Raw genomic sequence first — 27,150 nt, 5'->3', positions numbered from 1 at the left:
AGGAAATTTTTCCTTTTAAAACTATATTTTTAATTATTTTTAATTTCTTTTGCTATCCTGGTTGGCTCCTTATAGACTCATGCTACTTCAACAACCAAAAACAATTTTTGCCACTCTGTCACCTTAATGACTCGAGCTGGCACTTTTTCACAGCAAAATGCCTGTTACCACAGAACACTTAAACCACTGGCAGAATCTCTCCTTGCATCACTTAGCCTGAGCCTTTGCATAGGAGTTTTTCCCCAGTCAAAACAATTACTAACTTTCCCTGCTTCGGTCTGAACCTCACGCCAGGGAAATTTCTCTGGTCATTTATTTAGCAGCGTGTATCTGCCTGCTCACATGTCTGCCTCCATAAAACAATTACCAGCGCTATTTAGCACTTGAGCAAAGCGCGTGTTTATGATCCCATCTGCCACCATGCTGTAAACACGGCACGTGAATTATATCCAAACACGGCCACCATGTCATAAAAGCGAGCTTCCTAAGAAACTGCTTTTACACGTAACAGAGAGGGGTCCAGGATGAACAGTTCCTACTCAGGTAAAACCGGGTCCTTTAATTTTACCCTAGGCAACTTTTCCACCCTTTCTCCCAAGTCTGCTACGATTTTTAAATAAAAAACTTCTAGTCATTCTAGAAGATTTACTCCTCTTTATCTTATACGTAGGACCCTAAATTGGTAGCATGGGCGTGGCCTGATTAAATAAATCAATTTTAAATTAGCCAATTAACTAGAGTAGCTTGACGGTCTATTCAAGAAGCCAACGTACAGACAAACAGCCTTTTTATATTTTATTAAAAAGATAGAGATTAATTTGAAACACATTTAGATAAGCCAATCTTTACAAAAATAATCATTTCCAATTTACCCCAGCCGTTACCAACAAACATTTCCTCTATAAAACGAAAATAACAACCAATCTAACTACATTCCTAAATAGGATTTTATCTTACGGTTAATTAGAAAAATAAGAGTCCTTTAGTAGCTTTTTCTCTGCTGAAATTCATGCTGTGTTCCGGCAGTCGTCTGGGCTGTGTCTCCGTCCATCTCCTCTCCTCTCTCTTCTCCCATCTTTCTTAAATTAACAAGTTATGCCCTTGTCCGTCGGAGTTGAGATAAGATAAAGGTCATATTGCTCTTCTTGACTTTTTTTCTTTAGCTGGAGAAGAAGTGACCTTGTACATTTTTTCTCTCTAATTAGCACCTGGACACAAGCGGATTTCTAGCTTTTTCGTTGCTGCTCTGAAATAAATCCTATGATATACATCTCTATTCTATTTTCATAATCAAATTCATGACACTGCCTAATCCCAGAGATTAGTCTGTCCACTGCATTTTGGACTTGCTGAAGTTTCCATACTGTTTTCAAGGGCCGCTCTATGTAGGGAGCATTACAGTGATCTATTTTTGAGACTACCAGTGCATAAACCACTGTTACTAGGAATTTCTTATTCAGGTAGGGGTTCAACTGAGCAATCGATTGGAGTTGATAAAAGGCACTCCTGGCTATGGACAATATTTGAGCCTCTAAAGAGAGTACCTCTAAGCTATGGACCCAATCCTTCAGGGGGAATATAAACCTCATCAAGGCCAAGTAAGTCTTCCCTTAATAGGTCTAATGATCCTCCTAACAGTAGGATCTTATCTGGATTCAGTCTCACTTTATTGGCACTCATCCAGTCCATTTTTTATGCTAGACAGCACTCAAGCATATCTACAGCATTACATGCAGAAGAAGCAAAGGAAAGCTAGACTTGTGTGTCATCAGCATACTGGTGTCATCACACCTGAAATCTCACAATGATTTATCCTATTGATTTCATATAGACATTAAAGAGCCTGTGCAGAGACAGTATCCCCAAGCTATACCATCTGAGATCGGCCATCCAGAAAGGACTGGAGCCATTGGTAAATCTATTTATTTGATTTTTATACCACCCATCTGGCTACCAAGGCCACTCTGGGTGGTTTACAAATACCAACATTATAAGAAACAATACAGAAATAATCAATAACAAAATGTGAAAACAATGGAAATAAAATACATTAAAATAATAAAGGCATGAACCGAGTCTCCAGTCCCTAAACTCAGCAGACTTTTCAGGAAGATACTGTGGTTGGCAGTATCAAAGGCTGCAGAAAGATCAAGGAGGCCCAGTAGATTTCCATTCCCCCATCTGTCTCTATTAGGAGATTGTCTTGTAGGGGGTGATGAATGTTGTTTCAGTACTATGCCGCAGTTTAAACCCCGATTGAAATGGATCTATTTCTTCCAATAGTGCCTTTAATCTTAGATCTGAAATGGGCTTTCTAGTTGGTTGCAATTCTCTATGCTTGATTGTACTGTTTGCAATTGTCCTGCATTTGTAAGGCTGTGGAAAACTCAGAAGAGTTGATGGAGGCCTAATTAGTCCCTTGGTGTTATAGCGTTTTGCTGTCTTAAGTAAATTTTTGCCATCCTGATTGCAGCCATAGAACTTTCATCTATCTGCTCTCTAGCCATCTTCTTAATTACTTCATCACCCTCAACTCTTCTGTAAAGTTTGGGCTCTGCAATGAAGCAGGCATTTAAGAGCAATTTAGGCAGGGTCTCCTGTGCCCTCAAGAAGACACTCATTAGGCCCAAAAACAAGCTTGGCAGCGGATTAAAAAGGTAAAGGTTCCCCTTGACAATTTTTGTCCAGTCGTGTTCGACTCTAGGGGGCGGTGCTCATCCCTGTTTCCAAGCCATAGAGCCAGCGTTTATCCGAAGACAATCTTCCGTGGTCACATGGCCAGTGCGACTTAGACACGGAACGCTGTTACCTTCCCACCAAAGTGGTCCCTATTTATCTACTTGCATTTGCATGCTTTCGAACCGCTAGGTTGGCGGGAGCTGGGACAAGCGACGGGAGCTCACTCCGTCGTGTGGATTCGATCTTACGACTGCTTGGTCTTCTGACCCTGCAGCACAGGCTTCTGCGGTTTAGCCCGCAGCGCCACCACGTCCCCTTGGCAGCGGATTACATAACTATAAACCCATTACCAGTGTTCCTTTCTTAAATCAAGCTAGTGGAGAGAGCAGTGGCCAATCAGTTACAGTCATTCCTGGGGGTGGCTGATGCCCTTGATCTATTCCAGTCTGGGTTCAGGCCACGTCATGGCACAGAGACAGCACTGGTCACCCTGCAAGATGACCTTTTGAAGAAGGCTGGGCATCTTTAAAAACCAACTGAAAACATGGATGTTTCGGCAGGCCTTCCCTTCCAGTTAACTCCTGTTTTTCCTCCCTTCTTTTCCTATTTTGTGTAATGTCGCTTGCTCTCCATCTTGTAGAAGTTTTTCTAATTTTCTAATTATGAGAATTTTTAAAATACAGTGGTGCCTCACACAACGATGTTAATTGGTTCCAAAAAAATCAACGTTGTGTGAAACATCATTCTGTGAAACACCATTTCTCATAGGAATGCATTGAAAACCGGTTAATCTGTTCCAATTGGAACGGATTGCCATCGTTCAGTGAAAATCTCCATAGGAAACATCGTTGAGTGAAACAATGTTTCCTATATTGGAATGTATTGAAGCCGACTCAATACATTTCAATGCCTTTGCGAAGTCCTTTTTCGCTCCTGTAAAAGTGTCTTACAATGTTTGGACGCTGTTTTAAATGATTGCAATGGTTAGTCCACCTCCTGAAACCTATGCAAACTGATTTTGGTGTTGTTCTGACACTTCGTTAATTTATGATGATTTTTTGAATTTTCTACATTGGAAACCATTGGATGGTCTGTCTAATGGTTTCCAATGGAAAAAACAAAAAATCATCATAAATTAATGAAGTGTCAGAACAACACCAAAATCAGTTTGCATATGTTTCAGGAGGTGGACTAACCATTGCAATCATTTAAAACAGCTTCCAAACATTGTAAGACACTTTTACAGGAGCGAAAAGGGAGATCGGGAAAGGGCTCTTTGATCTCCGTTTGCCTTTTAAAGTTCTTCCCGATCTCCCTTTTCGCTCCCTTTGCAATGGTTAGCCCATCCAATGGTTTCCAATGGAGAAAATTCAAAAAATCATGAAAAAATAACATTGTATCTCCTCTACTCCGGCTACCTTATACAGTAATGGTTACTTGTTCATTTCCATGCTGGCTTCAGGGTGATGGTGCTGACATACAAGGCCCTAAACGATTTCGGACCTTGATACCTGGCAGGCTGCCTCCTTCCAGTGAGATCTGCCCAATCTACTCGATATTCCTAGGCTAGAAGGTTGGGATTGCTGACCCCGAGAGAGGCCCACAAAGAGACAACCTGGCCTTCTTGGCGGTCACCCACACCTCTGAAATAATCTTCCACCCAAATCCACCTGGCCCCTTCACTAGGAATTTTCAAACAATCCTTGAAAATGGATTGTTGCTTAGACAGGCTTCCCCATCATTATAGTGCAGAGGCTTTTTCAGTGCTTTTATCATCTGTCCCACTATCTTGCCTTTTAAATTAGTTTTCGTTATTTTGATGTTATCTTTTTGTGTTTTGGGGCTGGTATGTTTAATTTTGGTCTTTGTATAACGTTTAATGTTTTTTAAAGTGTTGTTTGTTTTATCATGTTGTGAACCAACCAGAGTGGCCTTGGCAGTTGAATGAGTGAATAATAATGTGGAAATGGCAGTTTAGCTGCACATTAATTTATTTATTTGTTTGTTTGTTTGCTTATTTGCTTATTTATTTATTTATTTATTTATTTATTTATTTATTTATTTATTTATTTATTTATTTATTTAACTTATATGCCGCCCACACTACCCAAAGGTCTCTGAGCAGCTTACAACATTTAAAATACAATAAAAAGGGAAAATAAAAGGGCAAAATAATTAAAATGCAATTAAAATATATACTGTAAAAATTGCCATGAGACCCACAACTGATATTATGATATAAATGATCTGCTAACAGCAATATAAACAACACAGTTTTTTTGCAGAACATATACTGTACAGTAAAAGAGTTGTTTTAAGTTGATGTTTTACTACACTACAGAATGATATAACCAATCCATGCTTAATGCAGCTCATATACATTCTCTTTTGTTTTGTTTCAGTTCAGATAGTGAGAGTTCAAAATGGATAAGCAGGCACCAGAACTTTGAGTGCTGTGCACAATGTCTTGAATCAGGGATTCACTACTGTTTTTAGTCTGCAATTTTTTTATATAACAGATAGATGTGGAAAAGAATCTAATCCAATTATAATCTTGTGCAAAGATAATGACTGTCACCAATTATCTTTTTCTTTGTGTACTTTAGGTGTCATTCAGTTCAATGTTCTCTGTGATATCTAAAAAGAGGTAGCAGGATAGGACACCTGAAACAGCAGAATATAGTATGTAATCTCAATTCAACCTGGCTACCTCTTTGGCATGTGAAAAGGAGAAACTATGCAGCAGAATGGATTTTCCTGTCATTCTGTTCAAACCTGCTACAAAATATAGTTCAGGTACTTTCAGTGCTCAGAGTCAAGCTCTCTTAGAAGCATGTAAGATCTTTAGCTCCTTTCTAGCTTTCAGAGAAGATAATGCTAAAAGTTATTCATATTTTGGCTCTTGGTTCCTTTCAGCTGAGATTTTTAAAGACTTTTGACAAGTTTGAGACAATGTTACCATAGGTAGCTGCATTTTGACTGCTCTCTTGCAAGTACTTGGAAAAGAATTTCTTGGTGGTTTTTTTTTCCAGCCACAGAGCTATTTCCAAGGATAAAACATTCTTGGCTAAAACCAAGCAAAGGTGTTCTTGAACATTCAGGAGTAGAGGGAGGGAGCCTTTAATAGCTGATTGTAGCGTTCTCTATTTAGTTGATCTATGGTTCTTGTTGTATAATGTAATGATTTTGAATATTCATGTTGCTGAAAGGCGGAGCCGAGACAAATACTATAAGAGGTGGAGCCTGAGTCAATATTTCAGTCAGAGAGTGTGAGATGAAGTGAGTTGAAGTCAGATGAAAGTGAGAGTAGAGTCAGGGTGTGTAATAGAATGTGTAGTTTGGGAAATTTAGGTGTGATTAACTACTGAAGATATTTATGAATCTCTGTAATCAATAAACCAAGGTTTTATTTAAAAGAACTTGAAGTGTGGACCTGAATTTTTCTGAAGTAATGGTGATTTAGAGATCACCTGGTGGCAGCAAGTGAAAAGAGTGAGGTTTGGTTCCCTTCATGTGCTCTGGGGCTTGAAGGTCAAGAAAGGGGCACGAGGGTGGATGCCACAATTGGTGTCCAGTGGCAGGATACGAAGTAATCCAGTGAAGCCTGTGTTGAACTCAAAGAATTCCAGTCAAGCCTGAGTTTAAAAAGAATTTTCCTTGAGTCAAGGGTACCTTTTAGACAGAGGTCTGTGGCAGAGAAGTTTGGTTCCTCACTAGAGCTTTTGGGAAAAGCTTAGTAGTGGGGGCTTCTGAATCCAGATCTGGGGGGTCTAAGTTAGGGAACGACTCTGAAAGGAAATTCTTGTGTTTACCTCAGGATCTGAAGACCAGGGGCTTGCTTAAGGTTTAAGGCTCTAAGAGAGAGAGTGCTTGTGAAAAAGCAGAAGCCAGGGGTCAAAGCAGATCTGAGGGAAGAAAGGAGAAAGCCTTTACTTGAAGTAGAATTATATTAGTGACTGGAAGTAATAGAAGAAAATCAGGTCTTTGAAAATAAGTACACACTCTGTAGTAATCATCCCAGAAGTAAATATGCCACCCAAACGCTCCACAAGGGGGAATCCTGAGGCTGAGGTTTTAGCTGAAGAAATGGAGGGAAACAGTGACCCTTTTAATGATCTGAGATTCAGCAAGAGGAATTGGATGAGGTTGCCTCAGAGAAACCAAAAAAATTAAGCCCTCAGGAGTTTGAAAAATGGAAGCTGGAACAGGAATTCAAGCTGAGAGCAAGGGAATTAGTGGCTGAAGAAAAAGCTAAAGCCAGGGAATTAGAATATAAGGTGGACGCCACACTTATGGATCACCATCAATATTCCCACTCCCAGCTGCAGTGATCCAGATCCCGAGACTCCCAAAAGCTTACATAGGGCAAAAGGGAATCCTAGGAAGCTTTAGAATCTGAAATGAGGGAATAGCAAGCTTTGAATTACAGTGGTGCCTCGCAAGATGAGCACTTCGTTTTACGACGAAATCGCATAACGATGAAATTTTTGTGATCGCAAAACGATGTTCCCTATGGGATTTTTTTGCTATGCAATGATTGGTTCCCTGCTTCACTAACCGATTATCGCAAAATGACGATTTTCGCACAGCTGATTGGCGGTTTCAAAATGGTAAAAAAAATGGCCACCCGCTGTTTTCTGGGATGGATTCCTCGCTGCACGGGCAGCGAAATTGGCCGCGCTATAGAGGATCTTCACTGGACGGTGAGTTTCAAGCCCATAGGAACGCATTAATCGGGTTTTAATTTGTTTCTATGGGCTTTTAAAAATCGCTTTACAATGTTTTCATTCCACAGCGATTTCGCTGGAATGAATTAACATCGTAATGTGAGGCACCACTGTAATTTAAATTAAATATTATCAGTGGTGGATGATAACACCATTTGTCTCCACAGTGTAATTTTGCACTAATAGGATTGCCAATGTGTTTATTAGGCACTTTTATGAGTCAAGTATCGATTAGAATACTATAACTATTTTTCTCTCTTGGGATTGGTTTTTTTTAGTCTGTTTCAACAAGGTTTGCTTTGTATTCTGTGCCCTACTCAAGTTTTTATTGCTGACATTGCATAGTAACAAACAGCATTTTAAGAAAGCAAAGCCAGCAAGCCCAACTGATTTAGTAAAATAAAACCATCTGCTTAGAATTTTTTAACAGTATAGAGTACTGCCTTATTTACTTGTTAGAAAATGGTTTTACAAGGCAGTGGTAGATGTGAAAGACAGTTTAATGTATACGAAAAGCCATTTGTTACTTGTGTGGTGTTTTCTTATTGAAGTACCTGAATCTTATATCTGGATGCTAAACTACAGTATATATGTCTGTATTTGTCATTCATCAGACTATTTCTGTTTCTCATGGCTGTATACATCATTAAATCCAGCACACTTCTTGCTTATATTAAAAAGCAAACACCTCAGTCGCTGCCAAAATGTTATAACATGAATGAACCATAGCTTGCATATATAAAAATGCAGAATGTATCTTGTGAGAGTAGAACCTAATCTTAATTATTTTTCACAACGTGTTAATCATTTCTGTTTTTAATTCAGATATTACATTAAATTGGTTGTCTTCACTCTTCTATTTGAATTATGATATGTTTGGTCATCATATTTGAAAACCTGATCACTAAATGGAGAATTTTTTTTTGCTTTAAGGACAATTGTCAGAACTTTAATTTCTTTTGCAGTCAGCTTTTGCTGTTTTTTGCTGAAAAATCAGGAAAGGGTACTTTCTGCAGCAGAAGGCAAATACCACAAATTTGGAATAAAGCCAAAGGTATATTTTATTCTAATATGTTTTCATATGGAATTTTTAAAACAATACCAACAACTGAGTACTGATTTACCAGTGTGAAGAATCAGTGCTGGGGTATTAAATTTAACCTATATGTTGGCAGTTTTTCATCAAGATTACATATTAGTCCTTTCTGTTGATTTTTAAGCATCTTGGAATATTCTTTGAGTCATTCTTAGGATTTTAAAACACATTGAGCCTAGAATCTTTATATCCATAATTCATATATGTAGTTACCTAAAGTTTAGGAGGAAATGTTTTGAAAAATTCGGGCTTCTACAATTATAATTCTTTCACTGATATATTTTTTTCTCAAAATAGCAGGTATCAAATAAACTATTACCTGAAACTGAAAACTTGTCATCTATGAAATAGCTGCTGGATTTCTTTATCTCTCATAGATGGCAGTGAAGCAAGTCTCTGAATCACAGCTAGTACAAAATTTAGAGCAAACCATTACTGTGACTGAGTAAAAAAAAAAGATTTCAGTAAATTTATCTTGATTTTTTTTTTACCAATAGCTAAAATGTTCTTGTATAAGCATGTGGCAGACTTGTTGACACTATTAAAAGAAGTATTCTTTAAAACTTCTTCTAAAGCCACTATTTTTAAAACAAGTTTGAATTTTACATGTCATCAAGGATTTGTTATGGTTATGTTAAGATACAGCCAATCATGTATCAGATGACTTGACAGTAATTTATGAAGGCATAAATTGATTAAGATTCTGAAATTATTTTTCATACAATTTAAATATAAAAATGAAATGCTGTTCTGTTTTCTTTTCCTTATTAAATTAATAGAAACATGAGTGTGTAATATCTGTATTAGACCACTAAACTCTCACAAACAGTTCAGCTTTTGAGTCCTGCAGGACTCTTCATCAGGATGGTTATTACAGTGCTTGGGTTGTGGAGGAAACAGGAAAGCCCAAAAATCATCTTGGCTTGATGTTGGAACCAGGCTCTCTTCTTTAAAGTTAATCCTTAAAATGGAGGCTTCAGCTTTTCTGACACGTCTTGAGGGAGCAGGTTTCACCTATGGGATGCAGACTTCATTGTCTTTTTAAGTGTCTGTAAGCAAAGGATTGCCAATCACTCAGCATCTTTTCTATTGCCTTATATGAAAAGATAAAATTAAAAATGCATCCTTGTTGTGAAACTGAACTTAGTTGTTACAGATTCTATCTAGTTAGAGATTATAGTGGAAAGATCCCCTAGTGTATGTAGTCACAAAAGGCACTTAATGAAGTACATTGAGCATTGTAGCTTGGACTACAATCGTTCAGAATGAATACTTTTGGCAATGATCATTAATAAATGATACTGAGGTGGCTTTTTCTTTTAGAGGGCTAGTTTAACCATTCTTCTAGTTCGTCAGGCAGCAAATAGTATTCCTTATGGTAGCTGTGTTATACGACAGTTAAAGTTGCTCCACAAATAATATGTTTAATTATAACGGGAAATCTTTGTATGTGTCTGTATAATGACATTTTTAATGAATGTGTGCACTAATCAAACCTGTGCATGGCTGTGTGACAGAAACTGTTGTTTCTGTTTAAGGAAAAAATCAAGTGGAAATATGCTTCTGAAGACGCTTGTGACATTTAAGAGATGTTGACTTAATTGGTTCATTTTTCTTTTCCAGGTTTAAGTTAGCATTTTTTTAAAAAAACACTTAACTATTTTTCCTATGAAGGCTTATGGCAGTTAAGATTGTAGTCAAATAGCCATTTCCCCCTTGTCAAATTGGAAATAGGAAGCAAAGGCTGACTATTTCTCTCATGTTTAGACACAATGTAATTTAGTTATCAGTAACATCACACATTTTCTGCGAAGGATCTGTCTACAGATACTTTGAATACTATAAACTAAAACCTTAACCAACAGTTTAATTATTTTGATAACATATAGAATGTAACACCAGTTGCATCAATGTAAAATTTACAGCCATTAATAACTGCAGAAAAATTGCATGCAGATTAAGAAAGAAAAGGTATAAACACTAACCTTGTGATGATTTCTTATTTTGAAAAAGAGTAAGAATCTAAAGATATTTTTTCTTTGTATATCTTCTCCTCGGGCCAGTAGAGTTTGCCGGTAATTTGTGTTGCTTTAGACAGAACTGCTCCTTTGTCTTGCTGTACTACATCCAAGTGTGTATCACCCCATTTAGTTTACTCAGAGAACTAGTTATCAGAATCATTTCTTTTGAGTCCAAAAAAGATGGAGATGTTTCAAAACTGCTCTGCATTTGCTGTGCATACTGGATATGTACTAACCAGCAACAGCTGACCTTGCTTCCATATACAGCAGACCTGGGTGTGTTTCTTAAACAAACACATGCCTAGATTTAAAAGAAGTCAGCTCACATATGATGTCACCGAAGAACAAGGGGGAGAGAAACCCTTAGAAGGATTTCCTATCCACAACTTTTGAAGGAGGAAGGGGAGGAGTAGGACAAGAAGCACAGTGTGAACAAGGAGATATTGTTTGCTAGTTGAAGAGAGAGCAGCAGATGGAGAAACAATAAGATTTCAGGCAATTACAAAACTACACAGTACAGCCTCAATATGGCTTCTAAGTTATGGAGTAGTAAGCTTAATTTTGAGGAAAGATTCTTCCAGGCTAGTAAATTTACTTTTCAGTTTCCAGAAAGAAATGAAACTCACTGCACGAAAATATGTAACAGTAACCTAAACCTTTTATAGTCCTGAAGAATGTGGACCAAATGTCATTTTCAGTTCTTTTACATGTACTTAATGAAAAACAGTTGTTAATGGAATAAAAAAAATGTTATGGAAGTAGTAAGATAATATTAACTGTGTTACATTAGAATAGAAATAAGTTAGTGGGAAGATGGAAGATTTTTGTTTAGTAATATAACAAAGAGCCACTTAACAGTCAAATCAGTTTTTTAAATAGCAAAAGGCTCCTTCTTCAACTAAATCTGTCATTTGATAGTGTATGTGTAATTGAGGATTCAAATTATTTTACACCATTTGCAAAGGAAGATGAAATAATTCATCTCTCTCTTGGAGTTATTTAAGTAAGTTGTTTTACAACTTTACGTGGTACTGAACATATACAATCAAATGGAAAAGGAAGTACATAATAGAATCATAAAATCATGAAGTTGGAAGGGGCCTAGAAGGCCATTCCCTGCTCATTGCAGGAATACAAATTGAAGGATGTCTGCCAAGTGAATGTCTAAATTTATCTTGACTAGATGCAGTATTGGAGCACTCAGCACCTCTCAAGATAATTGGTTCTATTGCCGTACTGCTCTAACAGTTACGAAGGATTTTCTGATATTCAAGTGAAATCTGGCTTCCTGTAACTTGAGCCCATTGTCACATTTCCTGTACTCTGGGATGATTGAGAACAGATCCTACCCCTCCTCTGTATGATGGTCTTTAAAGCATTTGAAAAGTGTTATCATATGTCCCCTCAGTCTTCTTTTCTCAAAACTAAACATGCCCAGTTCATAGAAAAGAAAAATGAAGTCAGAAGGGGCCTGCAAGACAATCAAGTCCAACCCCTTGCTCAATGCAGGAATACAATCAACACATATCTGCCAGGTGATTATGTTTTTCTTGAATGCCTCCAGAGTTGGAGCACTCACCAACTCCTGAGGTAATTGGTTCCACTGTTGTACTGCTCTAACAGGAAGTTTTTCCTGATACTCAACCAAAATCTGGCTTCCTTTAACTTGAGCCCATTGTAGCGTGTCCTGCATTCTGGGATGATCAAGAACAGATCTTGCCGCTCCTCTGTATGATAGCCTTTCAAGTATTTGAAAAGTGTTATCATAACTTGTATCAGTCTTCATTTCTCAAGGCTAAACATGCCCAGTTCTTTCAGCCTTTCCTTATAAGGCTTGATTTCCAGTCCCCTGATCATTCTTTTCGCCCTCCTCTGAACTTGTTCCAATTTGTTAGCATCCTTCTTGATTTGTGGTGTCCGGAACTGGACACAGTACTCAATGTGAGGCCCAACCAGTGCTGAATAGAGAGGGACTAGCACCTTGCTGGATTTGGAAACAATACTTCTATTAATGCCTCAAATAGCATGGGCCTTTTTTGTAGCCACATCACGCTATTGGCTCATATTTAGTTTGTGATCTACGACAATTCCAAGATCCTTCTCGCTCGTAGTTTTACTGAGCCAGATAGCTTGTAACTGTGTAATTGGTTTCTTTTTCTGAGGTGCAATACTTTGCATATATCCCTGTTGAATTTCATTCTGTTGCGTTCAGCCCTTTGTTCCATCCTATCAAAGTCATTTTGAATTTTGTGTCTGTCTTCTAGTGTACAGTGGTGCCTTGCACAGCGAGGTTAATCTGTTCCGGATTAACCTTCGCTGTGGGAAACATCGCACTACGGAACCCAAAAAGGCATTGGAACGCATTAAACAGCGTTTAATGCGTTCCAGTGCCATAGAATACTCACCGTTGTGTGATGTTTCCCAGGGGCCGGCAGCCATTTTCACGCCCTCCCCTCGCACAACGAGGGCGCCAAAATGGCTGCCATCAGCTGTCCGGTGGGTCCAAAATGGCCGCTGGAACAGCCGAAAGGGGCCGGGGCGCAGCGTTTACGCGCCCTTGGTTGCGCGCAGCCATTTCGGGGCTTCTGCAGCGTTTTCACGCGCTCCCCTTGCTTACCAAGGGTGCGAAAACGCTGCGCCCCAGCCCCTTTTGGCTGTTCTGGCGGCCATTTTGAAGTCGTGGAACAGCTGATTGTCGGGTCACAAAGCGAAGGTCGGTAAGCGAGCAGCTTACCGACCTTCGTTCTGCAGTTTCCCACCTATACGGGCACCGTTTTGCGATCGCATTTGCGATCGCAAAAACGGCCTCGTAGAGTGAATTCATCGCTCTACGAGGCACCCGTTGTGCGAGGCACCACTGTATTATCTATTCCACCCAATTTGGTCTCATCTGCAAATTTGCCAAGCATTCCCTGCACTCCCTCATCCAAGTCATTAAAAAATATTGAAGAAGACTGGGCCCAGGACTGAACTTTGGGGTACCCCTCTTGTTACCTCATGCCAGTTAGAGAAGGACCCATTAACCTTCTGAGTACAATTCTGTAGCCACTTTGCTGAAGTCAAGATATACTACGTCTACAACATTCCTTCTGTCTATCAGGGAGGTGGCCTGATCAAAAAACGAGATAAAATTTGTTTAGCAGGATTTGTGCCTGACAAATCTGTGTTGGCTTCTAGTTATGACTGCATTGTTTTCTAGGTGCTTGCACAATGACCACTTTACGGTCTGTTCCAGAATGTTGCCTGGGATTGATGTCAGGCTGACTGGCCTGTAGTTCCCAGGTTCCTCTTTTTTGCCCTTTTTGAATATAGGGACAATTTTGGCCTTCCTCCAATTCTCTGGCACTCACCTGTTTCCCATGATTTCAAGAAAAACAGTGGATAGCTGTTCTGAGAGTTCTTCAGCCAGTTCCTTCAGTACTCTGGGATGCAGTTCATCTGGCCCTGGAGATTTGAACTTGTTCAAGGTGGTAAGGTATTCCTTGACTGTTTGTTTATCTACTTCCAGCTGTAATCCTGTGCCCCTCTACTTGCACTTCCAATTTGTTTGGAAGCTCATAGTCTATTTTATGGGGAAAGAACTGAACTAAAATAGGAATTGAGCACCTCTTCCTTTTCTTTGCCCTCTATTGTCATGTTTCCATCTCTGTTGCGAAGCTGTGCCACAATGTCTTTTGTTTGTCTTTTGCTACTCGCATACCTGAAGGATGCTTTTTTATTGCTTTTAATGTCTCTAGCTAACCTCAACTCATTCTCAGCTTTTGTCCTCCTAAAGCCATCCCTGCATTTCCTTGCTACTTGTCTGTACTCCTCCTTGGTGGCCTGGCCTTCTTTCCAATTCCTGTACATGTATTTTTTTGTTTTTAGGTCCTTCTTGAGGTTTTTTGTGAAGCTACACTGGCCTTTTTTGCTTCATGAGGGAGGACCTTGCAGGTTACCCTTATGAACAATGGAACATATAGGGAAAATTACATACAAAAACACCATAATAATATGCTTACCAGTTATGTCCTAAATCATATACAGTAACATAATTCAACATATGACACATTATATTGCCATATATTTATGTTCAGAACATTACTTCATATAAACAAGTTGTTACTAAAAAAAAAAACAGTTAACACCATAACATACAGCTGTCTTAACCCATCAGTCATCTGGTCTCCATAACAGAGTATCAGCAACCACGTTCTGGGTCCCTTTCACATTGTGAATCTCAAAATCAAAGTCAGCATTGTTCCCAGCCCAACATTGGATGCATCTGTGAAGATTAAAAATTCACGTTGGAAGTCTGGTGTCCTCAGAACTGGACCAGAAGTCAATGCAGTCTTTAATTTATTAAAGGCTTCCTCACAGTTGGCTGTCTAATGGATTTTCTCAGTTTGTTTTTTGTGGGTTAGATTAGACAAAGGGGCGGTTACATTGCAGATGTTACGGACAAACCGTTGATAGTAGCCTGCTAACCCCAGAAAAGGAAGAGCCTTGTGGTGCAGTGGTTAAACTGCTGTAAGGTAAAGGTAAAGGTTCCCCTTGACCATTTTTGTCCAGTCGTGTTCGACTCTAGGGGGCGGTGCTCATCCCTGTTTCCAAGCCATAGAGCCAGTGTTTTGTCCGAAGACAATCTTCCGTGGTCACATGGCCAGTACAACTTAGACACAGAACGCTGTTACCTTCCCACCAAGGTGGTTCCTATTTATCTACTTGCATTTGCATGCTTTCAAACCATTAGGTTGGCAGGAGCTGGGACAAGCGATGGGCACTCACTCCGTCGCGTGGATTTGATCCTACGACTGCTGGTCTTCTGACCCTGCAGCACAGGCTTCTGCAGTTTAGCCCGCAGCGCCACCACGTCCCTGCAGCCAAAACTGTGCTCATGACCTGGGGTTCAATCCTAGGTAGCCAGCTCAAGGTTGACTCAGCCTTCTATCCTTCTGAGGTTGGTAAAATGAATACCCATATCATTGGGATGGGCAATGTGTAGCCTGCATAATGTGTAGCCTGCATAATTAACTTGTCTCCTGTTATCAGATTATGTATCAGGACGTAATAAAAATCGACTGGACCTTAGCAGGTCTGAAAATTAGGTAAATACAACCTCAGATGAACAACAATACATGACGTATTACACCGTGTCATGATTTATTTAACTAAAATTAAGGTAAAATGGAGAAACCATGGTTCAGAAACTAAGTATAACCTTGCTGCTTCCATAGCAATTAAGAGGCTAAATAGCAGCCAGGTGCTGCTAAGCAAAAGCCCTTGAGTAAACTGATAATCAGCAAGTGTGAGCATCTCTATAAAAGTCAAAGTTTTAGCGGGTTGCTGGTCTGGAGCATTCTGGTTTGTGTTCACACAGTGCCAAGGAAGAAACACATCAGCAAAAGTAACTGTTACTGCCCATCAATCTGGGAAAGTCTAGAAGGCCATTTCCAAACAATTATAAATCTATTATTATACAGTAAGGAAGATTATTCTTAAGTGGAAAACATTCAAGACAGGAATGGCCATCCAACCCAGTTCACCCCAAGATCAGACCGTGCAATGTTCAGAGATAGTGCAAAAAACCCAAGAGTTACATCTCAAACTCTACAGGCCTCAATTAGCAGGTAAAAATGTTAAAGTTCATGACAATACATTTAGAAAAAGACTGAACCAGTATGGTTGGTTTGGAAGGGTTGCCAGGAGAAAACCTCTTTTCTTGAAAAGGAATATGGCAGCATGACTTAGGTTTTCAAAGTTGCATCTCGACAAATCACAAGACTTCTTTGTGACAGATGAGACCAAAGTGAAGATGTTTGGCCATAATGCACGGTGCCACATTTGGCGAAAACCAGACATAGCACAAACTTCATGATGGGGGACGTGGTGTAATATGTCATGGGTTGTTGTTCACTTGAGTTTATATTTATCTAATTTTCAGACCTGTTAAGAACCAGATGTTTTTTCTCTCAATCCTTCCAGCACCCCCTCCATCACTCGGAATGTTGCTTTGGAGAATTTCCAAATCCTGTTTGACCACATCCAGCTTACCAAGGTTCCTAGATCTTACATTCCAGGTTCCTACGCAGTAGTTTTCTTTGCAGCATCGGACTTTCCTTTCACTTCCAAGCACGTCCGCAGCTGAGTATCCTTTTGGCTTTGACTCAACCACTTCATTAGACCCAACCACTTCATTAGCTCTGGAGCTACTTGTACTTGTCCTCCGCTCTTCCTCAGTAGCTTGTTGGACGCCTTCCGACCTGAGGGGCTCATCTTCCAGCACCATATCTTTTATCCTTTTGTTTCTGTCAATGGAGTTTTCTTGGCAAAGATACTGGAGTGGCTTGTCAGTTCCTGCTCCAGGTGGATCGCATTTAATCAGAACTCTCCACTATGACCTGTCCATCTTGGGTGTCCCTGCACGGTATAGCCCATAGCTTCTCTGAATTACTCAAGCCCCTTCGCCACAACAAGGGGCGGATTGCTGCCTTATACTACTTATCCTACACCAATATTTTACCATCCTTAAATGTATTAGACCCAAAACCTTTCTGGCACCAAGTTCTGCTCTAATCAAATGAGCTGGGGTAAAGAAATCTTAAAGATAGTACAATGAAATTGTATTTGTACTCAATCTATTTTCTTAAGGTGTGCAAAGCCCCATATTTCAACACCATACATTAGAATAGGAATTATTTCAACTTTATTTATTTATTTATTTATTTATTTATTTATTTATTTATTTATTTATTTATTGGATTTAAAGTGTCTGAATAGCTATAGTTTAAGATTTTATTTAAAGGCTGTATATTGGCCCGAATTAATTTTTTCATTATTTGCAGTGCTGATGCCAAAGAGTTAATACTAGAGATGGGGGTATTTGTATACAAATATGAATATCCCCGTGCAGCTGGACTTAACAAGGGTCCAGCCCCTGGGGCTTGACCATCCACTCATGCATCAGGTGGCAGCAGTAGCCCCACTCATCCTTCCAATTGCATTGGGAGTGTCACTGTCTTTCTGCTTGGCTGGCCACTCCAGGCAGGGGGAGGGAAGACGAGTCTCCTTGCATGGCTGCCCAGGTGACTAGCCGATGATTGGAAGGATGAGTGGGCTGCCACTGGCAGATTGATGAAGTCACCAAGCAAAGGGACAGTATTGATAGCAGTAAATTATATTAAATCAAGTTTGTTGCGGGATATATACATACAGCTTTGTCCTCATTCAGTCCAATGGTCATTCACATTAATATCAACAGAGTTTAGGCATAAATCAGTTCAGAGTCCTTGTAAATCAGTCCAGCAGTCAGAGTCTTCTTCTACAAGATTCTCTCCATGATGTCACGTCACCACAAGAGTGTGTGTGCTGAGGCTTCTGGCTTTATTCTTGGCTCAGCCAATCCTAGGTTTTTCTTCACAGCTGATACAATTCTTGTATCATCCCAGCTATATAAATTGCTACTTTACATTCTTTCTTACTATTGATTCTGACAAATACTTACAGTATTTTAGTTCTTTACAACTGTTTCATACAAAACTGGATTAACAATTCTCTTCAGGTTTACATCAAACCTGTCATGTACGTTGCATGTTTCTGTGTCTTCCCATTGTGTAAGGTTTTCTCTGAACTTGTTATCTCTTTCTAATTGTTGTTTTCCTTTACGGTCTTTACCTGTTCTCCTCATTATCAGCGTCATGGGGATGGCAGTATTTTCAAATATCCTAGAAACAATTAGACCTTCCTTTAAAAACTCCAACTTTCTTCTGTATAATTTACTAATCATTTGACTCTCATAGAAAGTAGCAACTGCTCGTACACTCTTATAGCTATTATTAAGATATGGAGTATAAGTAATATCGGGTAAGGTGAATTAGGTAGGTAAAGGTTAAAGTTCCCCTTGTCATGGTTTAGGTTACTGAAGCTAGAATGTAATTTCTAAATGGGATTTGTAGTCATAGAATGGTGTAGAAGGAATCCATCTTGGTCTGTGTCATTTTACTAGAAACATCGAGAAGCTGTTTTCTCTTGCAGCTAGTTAGGAATGTTATCATGTGAGTAGTGTGGCCGAGATGAAGACGAAGAGCCGAGCCATAACATCTGAGGAGGAATGTCAACAACACCTGTGAATCTCATGAGAAAAGGAGGTGGAGAGAGACAAGCAACCCTTCGTCCTGATTGGTGTACGTCAGTGGAGAGTGAAGAAGGAGGGTGGTCCAGCATGAGAAGAAAATGGAGGAATGCTGACACAGAGAGAGACTTTTTTGTGCTTATGGATTTTTTGGACTTTACCTTGGATTATGGATTTTTGAATGGACTTTGTTACCATTTATTTGCTAGGATGTAGTTCATAGTAGGAGAATAGAAAGGGAGGCTCAGCCTTACCTATTTTTTAGATAATAGTTTTCTTATTTTATTTTTGGTAGCTGGGATTTGCTAGATTTCTAACTACCTTAGTAATGGAAATGTTCTTGAATGATATGCTTTGCAACAAACTGAATTTATCTAAATCTTTATTTTTCTAATAAAACAATAATACTTAAAACTTATGCTTGGTCTCTTGAACAGATAATCTGCTACCATACTTATTTTGCTTTTCTTTGAGGTCACAAATTAAGCTCTGGATGACTCTAAGACTCATGATTTTAATTTGGTTTCTCAGTGGTTTTTAAGTGGGAATAGACCTGGTAGAATAGTGCCAGTTAGACAGCCTGGTTGAGACAGAGACTCATCTCAACTTAAATAGGGGTCAACTGGACTTGGAACCTCTCTATTCCAGCTTTCAGCATTCTCTTAGGAGAGCTGATTGTAACACCCCTTGACAATTGTCCAGTTGTGTCTGACTTTAGGGGGCAGTGCTCATCCCCATTTCCAAGCCATAGAGCCAGTGTTTGTATGTAGACAGTTTCCATGGTCACTTGGCCAGTGTGACTAGACATGGAATGCCATTACCTTTCCACTGTAGTGATAACTATTTATCTACTCGCATTTACATGCTGTTGAACTGCTAGGTTGGCAGGAGCTGGGGCAAGTAACGGGAGCTCTTACAGCCCAGAGGCTTTGTGGTTTAACCTGCAGCACCACCACGTCCCTTAAGATGAATTATCCAAGTATAAATGCTTCCATCAAGCGCAACAAATGTAATTTTCACTGTCTCTTAGGTTTTGAATAATGATCCTGAGAGAGGCCTGGAAAACAGCCACCAGAAGCCAGGCCTTCTCAGTGGTAGCTCCACAAGTTTGGAATACCCTCCCGCCCAAAGTTTGCCTAGTCCCCTCACTAGGCACATGTATGGTTCACGAGCTGCACAGTGGCAGAGAAAAAGGCAATTCAAGGGGTGATCAAGACGGCCCAAAACATCATTGGCTGTTCACTCCCCTCTTTGGAAGAATTGTATAAGAACAGATGTAAGAGGAAGATATCTAACATACTGAAAGACTCCTCTCATCTGGGATATCAGCTCTTTAAACTATTACCATCAGGAAGGAGATTCAGGGTATTGAAAGCAAGGACAAGCAGATTCAAGAACAGTTTTTACCCAAGTGCAGTATTGAGTTTAAATGCAGGGCCATAGGTTTTTGGTGGATTTTAACTGCTGAGAGAAAATGGGGTATCTATATTTGGATGGTGAAAGTTGTGTATATTTTAACTTTTTTTTTGTAGTGTTGTCCAGTTTTACCTTGGGGAAGAGCACCTCATTTCGTTGCACCCACTTGTGAGCGCAATGACAAATAAATTTCTTATGTCTTATGTCTTATGTCTTAAATATCTCTTAAAAAACTGGCCCTTTAGACAGGCCTTTCTGGAGTAGATAACAACTGGATGCACCAATGCCTCCGATAAAGTATTAATTGACATATTGCCGTGTTTTATGCTTTTAAATTATATTACTGTAATGCACTGTATTGTATCTCACTATGTCTTTCACTGTGTTTATGGTATTTTAATTTGCACTTTATTTTTGATGTCGTATTATTTTGTTAATTTATTGTCTCTGTCTATTGTTGTAAACCATCCAGAGTGGCCTTGGCTGCCAGATGGGAGATAGATAGATAGATAGATAGATAGATAGAAAGAAAGAAAGAAAGAAAGAAAGAAAGAAAGAAAGAAAGAAAGAAAGAAAGAAAGAAAGAAAGAAAGAAATCATTTATGCTGCAAAAGCTTAAGCTTCCAGATTTGTTTATCAGTATTCTCTGGCCTCTTAGATGTTGTGTCAATATCTTGTTGCAGATTTTTTGTGTGGTTAATATATAATTTACGTCTCCTGTTTTTGGACTACGGTGCCATAAATCATTTTTTTTCATTCAGATTGCAGCTTCTGTTAATATTGATCAATAGTGTCACTGGTACTTTACTTGGTTCCTCCAAAACTGGCATCTTCTTATCTTTACTGTCATTATCAAAATTCAAGAAAAATGCATCTAATGGTGATGTATTTGCTGAAATACCTTCATGTGACAGTAAGTCCTGAGTGACCTCGTGTGCATTCAAATCTTTTATCTGGGGCAACACAGGAAGATCGTACTGTCTCTTATCCTCTTTTCTGAAGAATAATTATGCTCATTCAGAGAGCAAAACTGGTTTCATCATGTCATACTAGCAAGATACAAGTGTATCATTGTGATTAGTAAAGCTTCTTATTCAGGTGTTACATAGAATCATAGAAAAGTAAAGTTGGAAGGGGCCTACAAGACAATCAAGTCCAACCCCTTGCTTAATGCAGGAATACAATCAAAACATGTCAGGTGACTATCTAGGTTTTTCTTGAATGCCTCCAAGTGTTGGCATACTCACCAACTCCAGAGATAACTGGTTCCACTGTAGTACTGCTCTAAGAATTAGAAAGTTTTTCCTATTATTCAACCAAAATCTGGCTTCCTTTAACTTGAGCCCATTGTAGCGTGTCCTGCATTCTGGGATGATCAAGAACAGATCTTGCCGCTCCTCTGTATGATAGCCTTTCAAGTATTTGAAAAGTGTTATCATAACTTGTATCAGTCTTCATTTCTCAAGGCTAAACATGCCCAGTTCTTTCAGCCTTTCCTTATAAGGCTTGATTTCCAGTCCCCTGATCATTCTTTTCGCCCTCCTCTGAACTTGTTCCAATTTGTTAGCATCCTTCTTGATTTGTGGTGTCTAGAACTGGACACAGTACGCAAGGTGAGGCCTAACCAGTGCTGAATAGAGGGGGATTAGCACCTTGCGGGTTTTGGAAACTATACTTCTATTAATGCAGCCTAAAATAGCATTTGCCTTTTTTATAGCCACATCACCCTGTTGGTTCCTATTTAGCTTGTGATATACAACAATTCCAAGAACCTTCTCACTTGTGGTTTTGCTGAGCCAGGTATCCTCCATCTTCTAACTGTGCAATTGGTTTCTTTTCCCTCAGTGCAGTACTTTGCACTTATCCCTGTTGAATTTCATTCTGTTGCTTTCGGACCAATGCTCCAGCCTATCAAAGTCATTTTGAATTTTGTTCCTATCCTCTAGGGCAGTGGTCCCCAACCTTGGGCCTCCAGATGTTCTTAGACTACAACTCCCAGAAGCCTTCACCACAACTCCTGATGGCCAGGATTGCTGGGAGCTGAAGTCCAAGAACATCTGGAGGCCCAAGGTTGGGGACCACTGCTCTAGGGTACTAGCTTTTCCACCCAATTTGGTATCATCTGCAAATTTGACAAGCATTACCTGCACTCCCTCATCCAAGTCATTAATAAAAAATATTGAAGAGCACTGGGCCCAGGACTGAACCTTGTGGTATCCACTTGTTACCTCCTCCCAGTTATAGAAGGACACATTAATCATCATTCTCTGAGTACGGTTCTGTAGCCAATTGTGTATCCACCCTACACTTGTTCTATTCAACCCATATCTAGTTAGTTTGCTCATCAGGATATTGTGACGGCTGCGATGACGTCACCTGCCTATCATGGTTATGCTGGAACCCATCTGCCTATAGCAGAGCAGGAGGTGGGACTCCAGGAGGTGGAGCTGTGTATATAAGGGGGGGGAGTGAATGATGTGAGACAGTTTTTAGTTAGTTAAGAGTTATGGAGAGTTAGAGTAAGAGTTGAGGTCTGAGTGATAGTGTGTATGAGGGGATACTTGATTATTACTGATTGCCTTTTTATTTTAGTTGATAACGTGATTTACCATTCCTTCTGTTGTTATCAATAAAATACAAGTCTTTATTTTTAAAATCATACATTTGTCTGAAGAGTCTTATGAAGGAGTGGTTGGTGGCAGCGTAAATAAAGTGTGAATGAGAGAGTGTCCTGACCATTGTGACGTGAAAGAGGAACGTCACAGATATCATGGGTCACTTTGTAAGAAGCTTTGCTAAAATCAAGATATCCTCCGTCTACAGCATTCCCTCTGTCTATCAGTGAAGTGACCTAATCAAAAGAGGACATCAAATTAGTTTGGCAAGATTTGTTCTTGACAAATCCGGGTTAGATTCTAGTTATTACTGCATTGTTTTCTAGGTGTTTGCACAATAACTGCTTTATTGTCTGTTTCAGAATTTTCTCTGGAATTGAAGTCAGGCTGACTGGCCTGTAGTTCTCAGGTTCCTCTTTTTTTGACCTTTTTGAAGATAGGGACAAAACCACTAACTGGAAGAAGAAAAGACACCTGTAGTTTGTATCATGAATACTTTGGGCGATGATCTGAGTTTTCTGCATTACACCTACTTGGACTTAATTTGGTGTCAGCTTGAGTGTAATGAAGAAGGAGGTCCTAAAGAGATGTAAAATGAGAGGGTTTGTGTATGTAGAAGAAAGGGTCCGTGAATGCTGTGGAATGTGAGGCTTTTTTTTTCTTTTAAAGAAGTAGAGGGGGAATAGCCCAGGTCTTAGATGTGAACATGTAAGACATAGAGCAAAGATGATTACCGAACTGTTTTTATTTTAATTAGAACTTGTATGTTTATTTAAACATTGCAATAGTCCAGAAATACGCAGTGCTTAAGTTTCAAAGCTACAACTGTATTCCAATGAAACTTTGTTTTCTTAATAAAACAAATATAATTCTTCAACAAGGATCTAGTCTCTTGATACAGCAGGACTATCTAAATCCAGTGTGAATGAAAGAAAGTTAATAGTTGCTACTGTAAGTTAAAGGATGTTCAGCTGCGGACGTGCCTGGAAGTGAAAGATAAGTTTTATGCTGCAAAGAAAAATACTGCATAGGAACCTGGAATGTAAGATCTATGAACCTTGGTAAGCTGGATGTGGTCAAACGGGAGATGGCAAGAATAAACATTGTCATCCTGGGCGTCAGTGAACTAAAATGAACGTGAATGGGCAAATTCAATTCAGATGATTATCATATCTACTATTGTAGGCAAGAATCCCGTTGAGTAGCCTTCATAGTAAACAAAAGAGCAGGAATACAATCTCAAAAATGATAGAATGAATTCAATACAAATCCAAGGCACACCACCCAATGCACCAACCACCCATGCCGAGGAGACTGAAATTGACCAATTTTATGAAGACTACAACACCTTCTAGAACTGACACCAAAGAAAGATGTTCTTCTCATTCTAGGGGATTGGAATGCTAAAGTAGGGAGTCAAGAGATAAAAGGAACAACAGGTAAGTTTGGCCTTGGAGTTCAAAGCAAAGCAGAGCAAAAGCTAATAGAGTTTTGTCAAGCGAACAAGCTGGACATCAGAAACACTTTTCCAACACTGGAAAATGAGGACTGGAAAAGATCAGTCCACATTCCAATCCCAAAGAAGGGCAGTGACAAAGAATGCTCCAACTACCGTACAATTGCACTCATTTCATATGCTAGCATGGTTATGTTCAAAATCCTACAAGGCAGGCTTCAGCAGTATGTGGACCGAGATCTCCCAGAAGTACAAGCTGGATTCCGAAGGGGCAGAGGAACTAGAGACCAAATTGCTCACATGCCTTGGATTATGGGGAAAACCAGAGAGTTCCAGACCAGTTTCAGTCAATGAAGCAGAAGTAGAAAAACATCTGCTTCTGCTTAATTGACTACGCAAAAGCCTTTAAACCACAACAAACTATGGTAAGTTCTTAAAGAAAAAGGAGTGCCTGACCACCTTATCTATCTCCTGAGAAATCTATATGTGGGACACGAAGCAACAATTAGAACTGGATATGGAACAACTGATTGGTTCAAAATTGGGAAAGGAGTACGACAAGGCTGTATATTGTCTCCCTGCTTATTTAACTTATATTCAGAATACATCATGTGAAAGGCAGGACTGGATGAATCCAAAGCCGGAATTAAGATTGCCGGAAGGAATATCAACAACCTCCGATATGCAGATGATACCACTCTGATGGCAAAAAGTGAGGAGGAATTAAAGAACCTCTTAATGAAGGTGAAAGAGGAAAGCGCAAAAAACGGTCAGAAGCTCAACATCAAAAAAACTTAAATCACCTCCTGGCAAATGGGCTCCATGATCACTGCAGATGGTGACAGCAGCCATAAAATTAAAAGACACCTGCTTCTTGGGAGGAAAGGGACAACAAACCTAGACAGCATCTTAAAAAGCAGAGACATCATCTTGCCGACAAATGTCCGCATAGTCAAAACGATGTTTTTTCCAGTAGCGATGTATGGGAATATGGAAATTGTTGTAAGCTGCCCAGAGACCTTTGGGTAGAGTGGGCAGCATATAAGTTAAATAGATAAGTAAGTAAGTAAGTAAGTAAGTAAGTAAGTAAGTAAGTAAGTAAGTAAGTAAGTAAGTAAGTAAGTAAGTAAGTAAGTAAGTAAGTAAGTAAGTAAGTAAGTAAGTAAAGTGAGAGCTGGACCATAAAGAAGTCTGACCGCTGTAGAATTGATGCTTTTGAATTGTGGTGCTGGAGGAGACACTTGAGAGCCTCCTGGACTGCAAAGACAACAAACCTATCCATTTTGAAGGAAATCAACCCTGAGTGCTCACTGGAAGGACAGATCGTGATGCTGAGGCTCCAATACTTTGGCCATCTGATGAGAAGAGAAGACTCCCTGAAAAAGACCCTGATGTTGGGAAAGTGTGACGGCAAGAGGAGAAGGGGACGACCGAGGATGAGATAGTTGGACAGTGTCACCGAAGCTACCAACATGAATTTGACCAAACTCTTGGAGGCAGTGGAAGACAGGAGGGCCTGGACTAAAGAGTCGGACACAACTTAATGACTAAACAATGACAAGAAGAACTGTAAGTTAAAAGGTCCTGCTGTCCTACTTGGTGTGGCTGTCGTGCATTCTAAGGAAAAACAAAGCCTATGTTTTATTGCATTGGAAGCAAATCGAAGGTAACTTTTAAGGCTCAGGCTTGTCTATGAGACCTACTATGTACTTCTGAGGTCTAGAGGACCTACCTCAGGAAATACAGGTGGTAGTTTTGCACCCAGAGGGCTCCCTGACCACAATCTTTTTCTCTTTTGGGAGACAGGATTGTTACAGGTTGTTTACTTCATTACCAGGAAAGAAGAATCTCCACAGCTTACTATTTGAAATTCACATAGTACCATTGACAGCTGGAGTTTAGTATGTTACCAGCCTTCCATTCTCTCTGAATTAAATAAGAGAAGTGAGGATATGGCCTAACTAGCTGTTTGTTATGTGCTGTCAAATTGCTTCGCATTTATGGCAAGTCTAATAGAAATTTTGAGGTTTGTGAGATGTTCAAGGAATGGTTAGCTATTGCCACCCCTATGTTTCCTTGGCCAAATGTGGATTTGAACCCAGGATTTCTAAATCCCAGTCGAGCACTTTATCCACCAAACCATGATGCCCTTCAGGAGTAGCTTGACAGTTTGGGCAAATATTTGTAAATTTTCATAAAATTTTTTTGGGATGTCTGTCTTTTAAAAATCTCAATGTTAAAAGATGCTTGTGGTTTGCGTATTATTTGTTCTACGGTACTTTCAGGCGATTTTTAAAAATTCATATTACTGTAGAAGATTTTACAAAGAAATAAAATACTTATTTCAGTCCTATAATGTCTTAGCTGTGTGCTAATCTTTGCTAAAACTCAGTGTTTCCTTTAAAATTGGCAATGTTATTTACATCATAATTTGTTAGTGACAGATTTCAGGGAAGAGTGCCCAGCACACAGAAGGTACTGCTGTGATCTCTACAGCCAATGTGATAGCTGATTGTGATGGCTCTTTTTATTTCATTTTTTTTCCTTCGTCTCATTGCCCTCACCCTTGACCACAATGGGAAGGAACTAACTATGCCACTTGTAGAACTGGCATATTTTAAGGATACATTGATTGAGTGAAAAGGTTTAGAGTTGTGATCTCCAGCAGCACACCCCTGGAATGCCCCATTGTGGCCCATATTACTGGCAGAACAGCTGTGCCAGAAGACACTTCACACCATCACAGGGGGAACTTTCTCTATTACCATATCCAAAATCCCAGAGAGCATTGGATTGCTCCCTAATCTTTTTATAGTACCCTTGTATCCTATGACATGCAGTATCAAATTCAGGTCTGAAGTGACTGTCATGAGGCTTAGTGGAACAAAGAGAGCCCCAAGTGACAGTCTTCTGCCCAAATACAGTCTTTTATAGTTCAGTCATGAAACTCCATATCAGACAACACTCCTACATTCTAGAAAGCCAAAAAGGACAAGCCTCTGGCTTGGATCATAGCTGTCCTCTCATTCC

General features: G+C 39.5%; 2 protein-coding genes across 18 annotated transcripts in view; one reads left to right on the top strand and one right to left on the bottom strand.

The window, feature by feature from the left end:
- The window catches only part of ANGPTL1 (angiopoietin like 1), a 41,247-nt gene extending 30,297 nt beyond the window's left edge, over nucleotides 1-10,950 (bottom strand). The window contains exon 1 of the mRNA XM_020813972.3: nucleotides 10,488-10,950. The gene's annotated coding sequence lies outside the window, so the exon portion shown is untranslated. The remainder of the gene's footprint in view (nucleotides 1-10,487) is intronic.
- RALGPS2 (Ral GEF with PH domain and SH3 binding motif 2) overlaps nucleotides 1-27,150 on the top strand; it is a 368,517-nt gene that overhangs the window by 163,741 nt on the left and 177,626 nt on the right. The window lies entirely within an intron of this gene.

Source organism: Pogona vitticeps, chromosome 4 (genome assembly GCF_051106095.1).
Source record: "Pogona vitticeps strain Pit_001003342236 chromosome 4, PviZW2.1, whole genome shotgun sequence".
NCBI lineage: Eukaryota > Metazoa > Chordata > Lepidosauria > Squamata > Agamidae > Pogona > Pogona vitticeps.
Note: the sequence above shows the minus strand (reverse complement) of the source record. Positions and strands in the feature narration are given on the sequence as shown.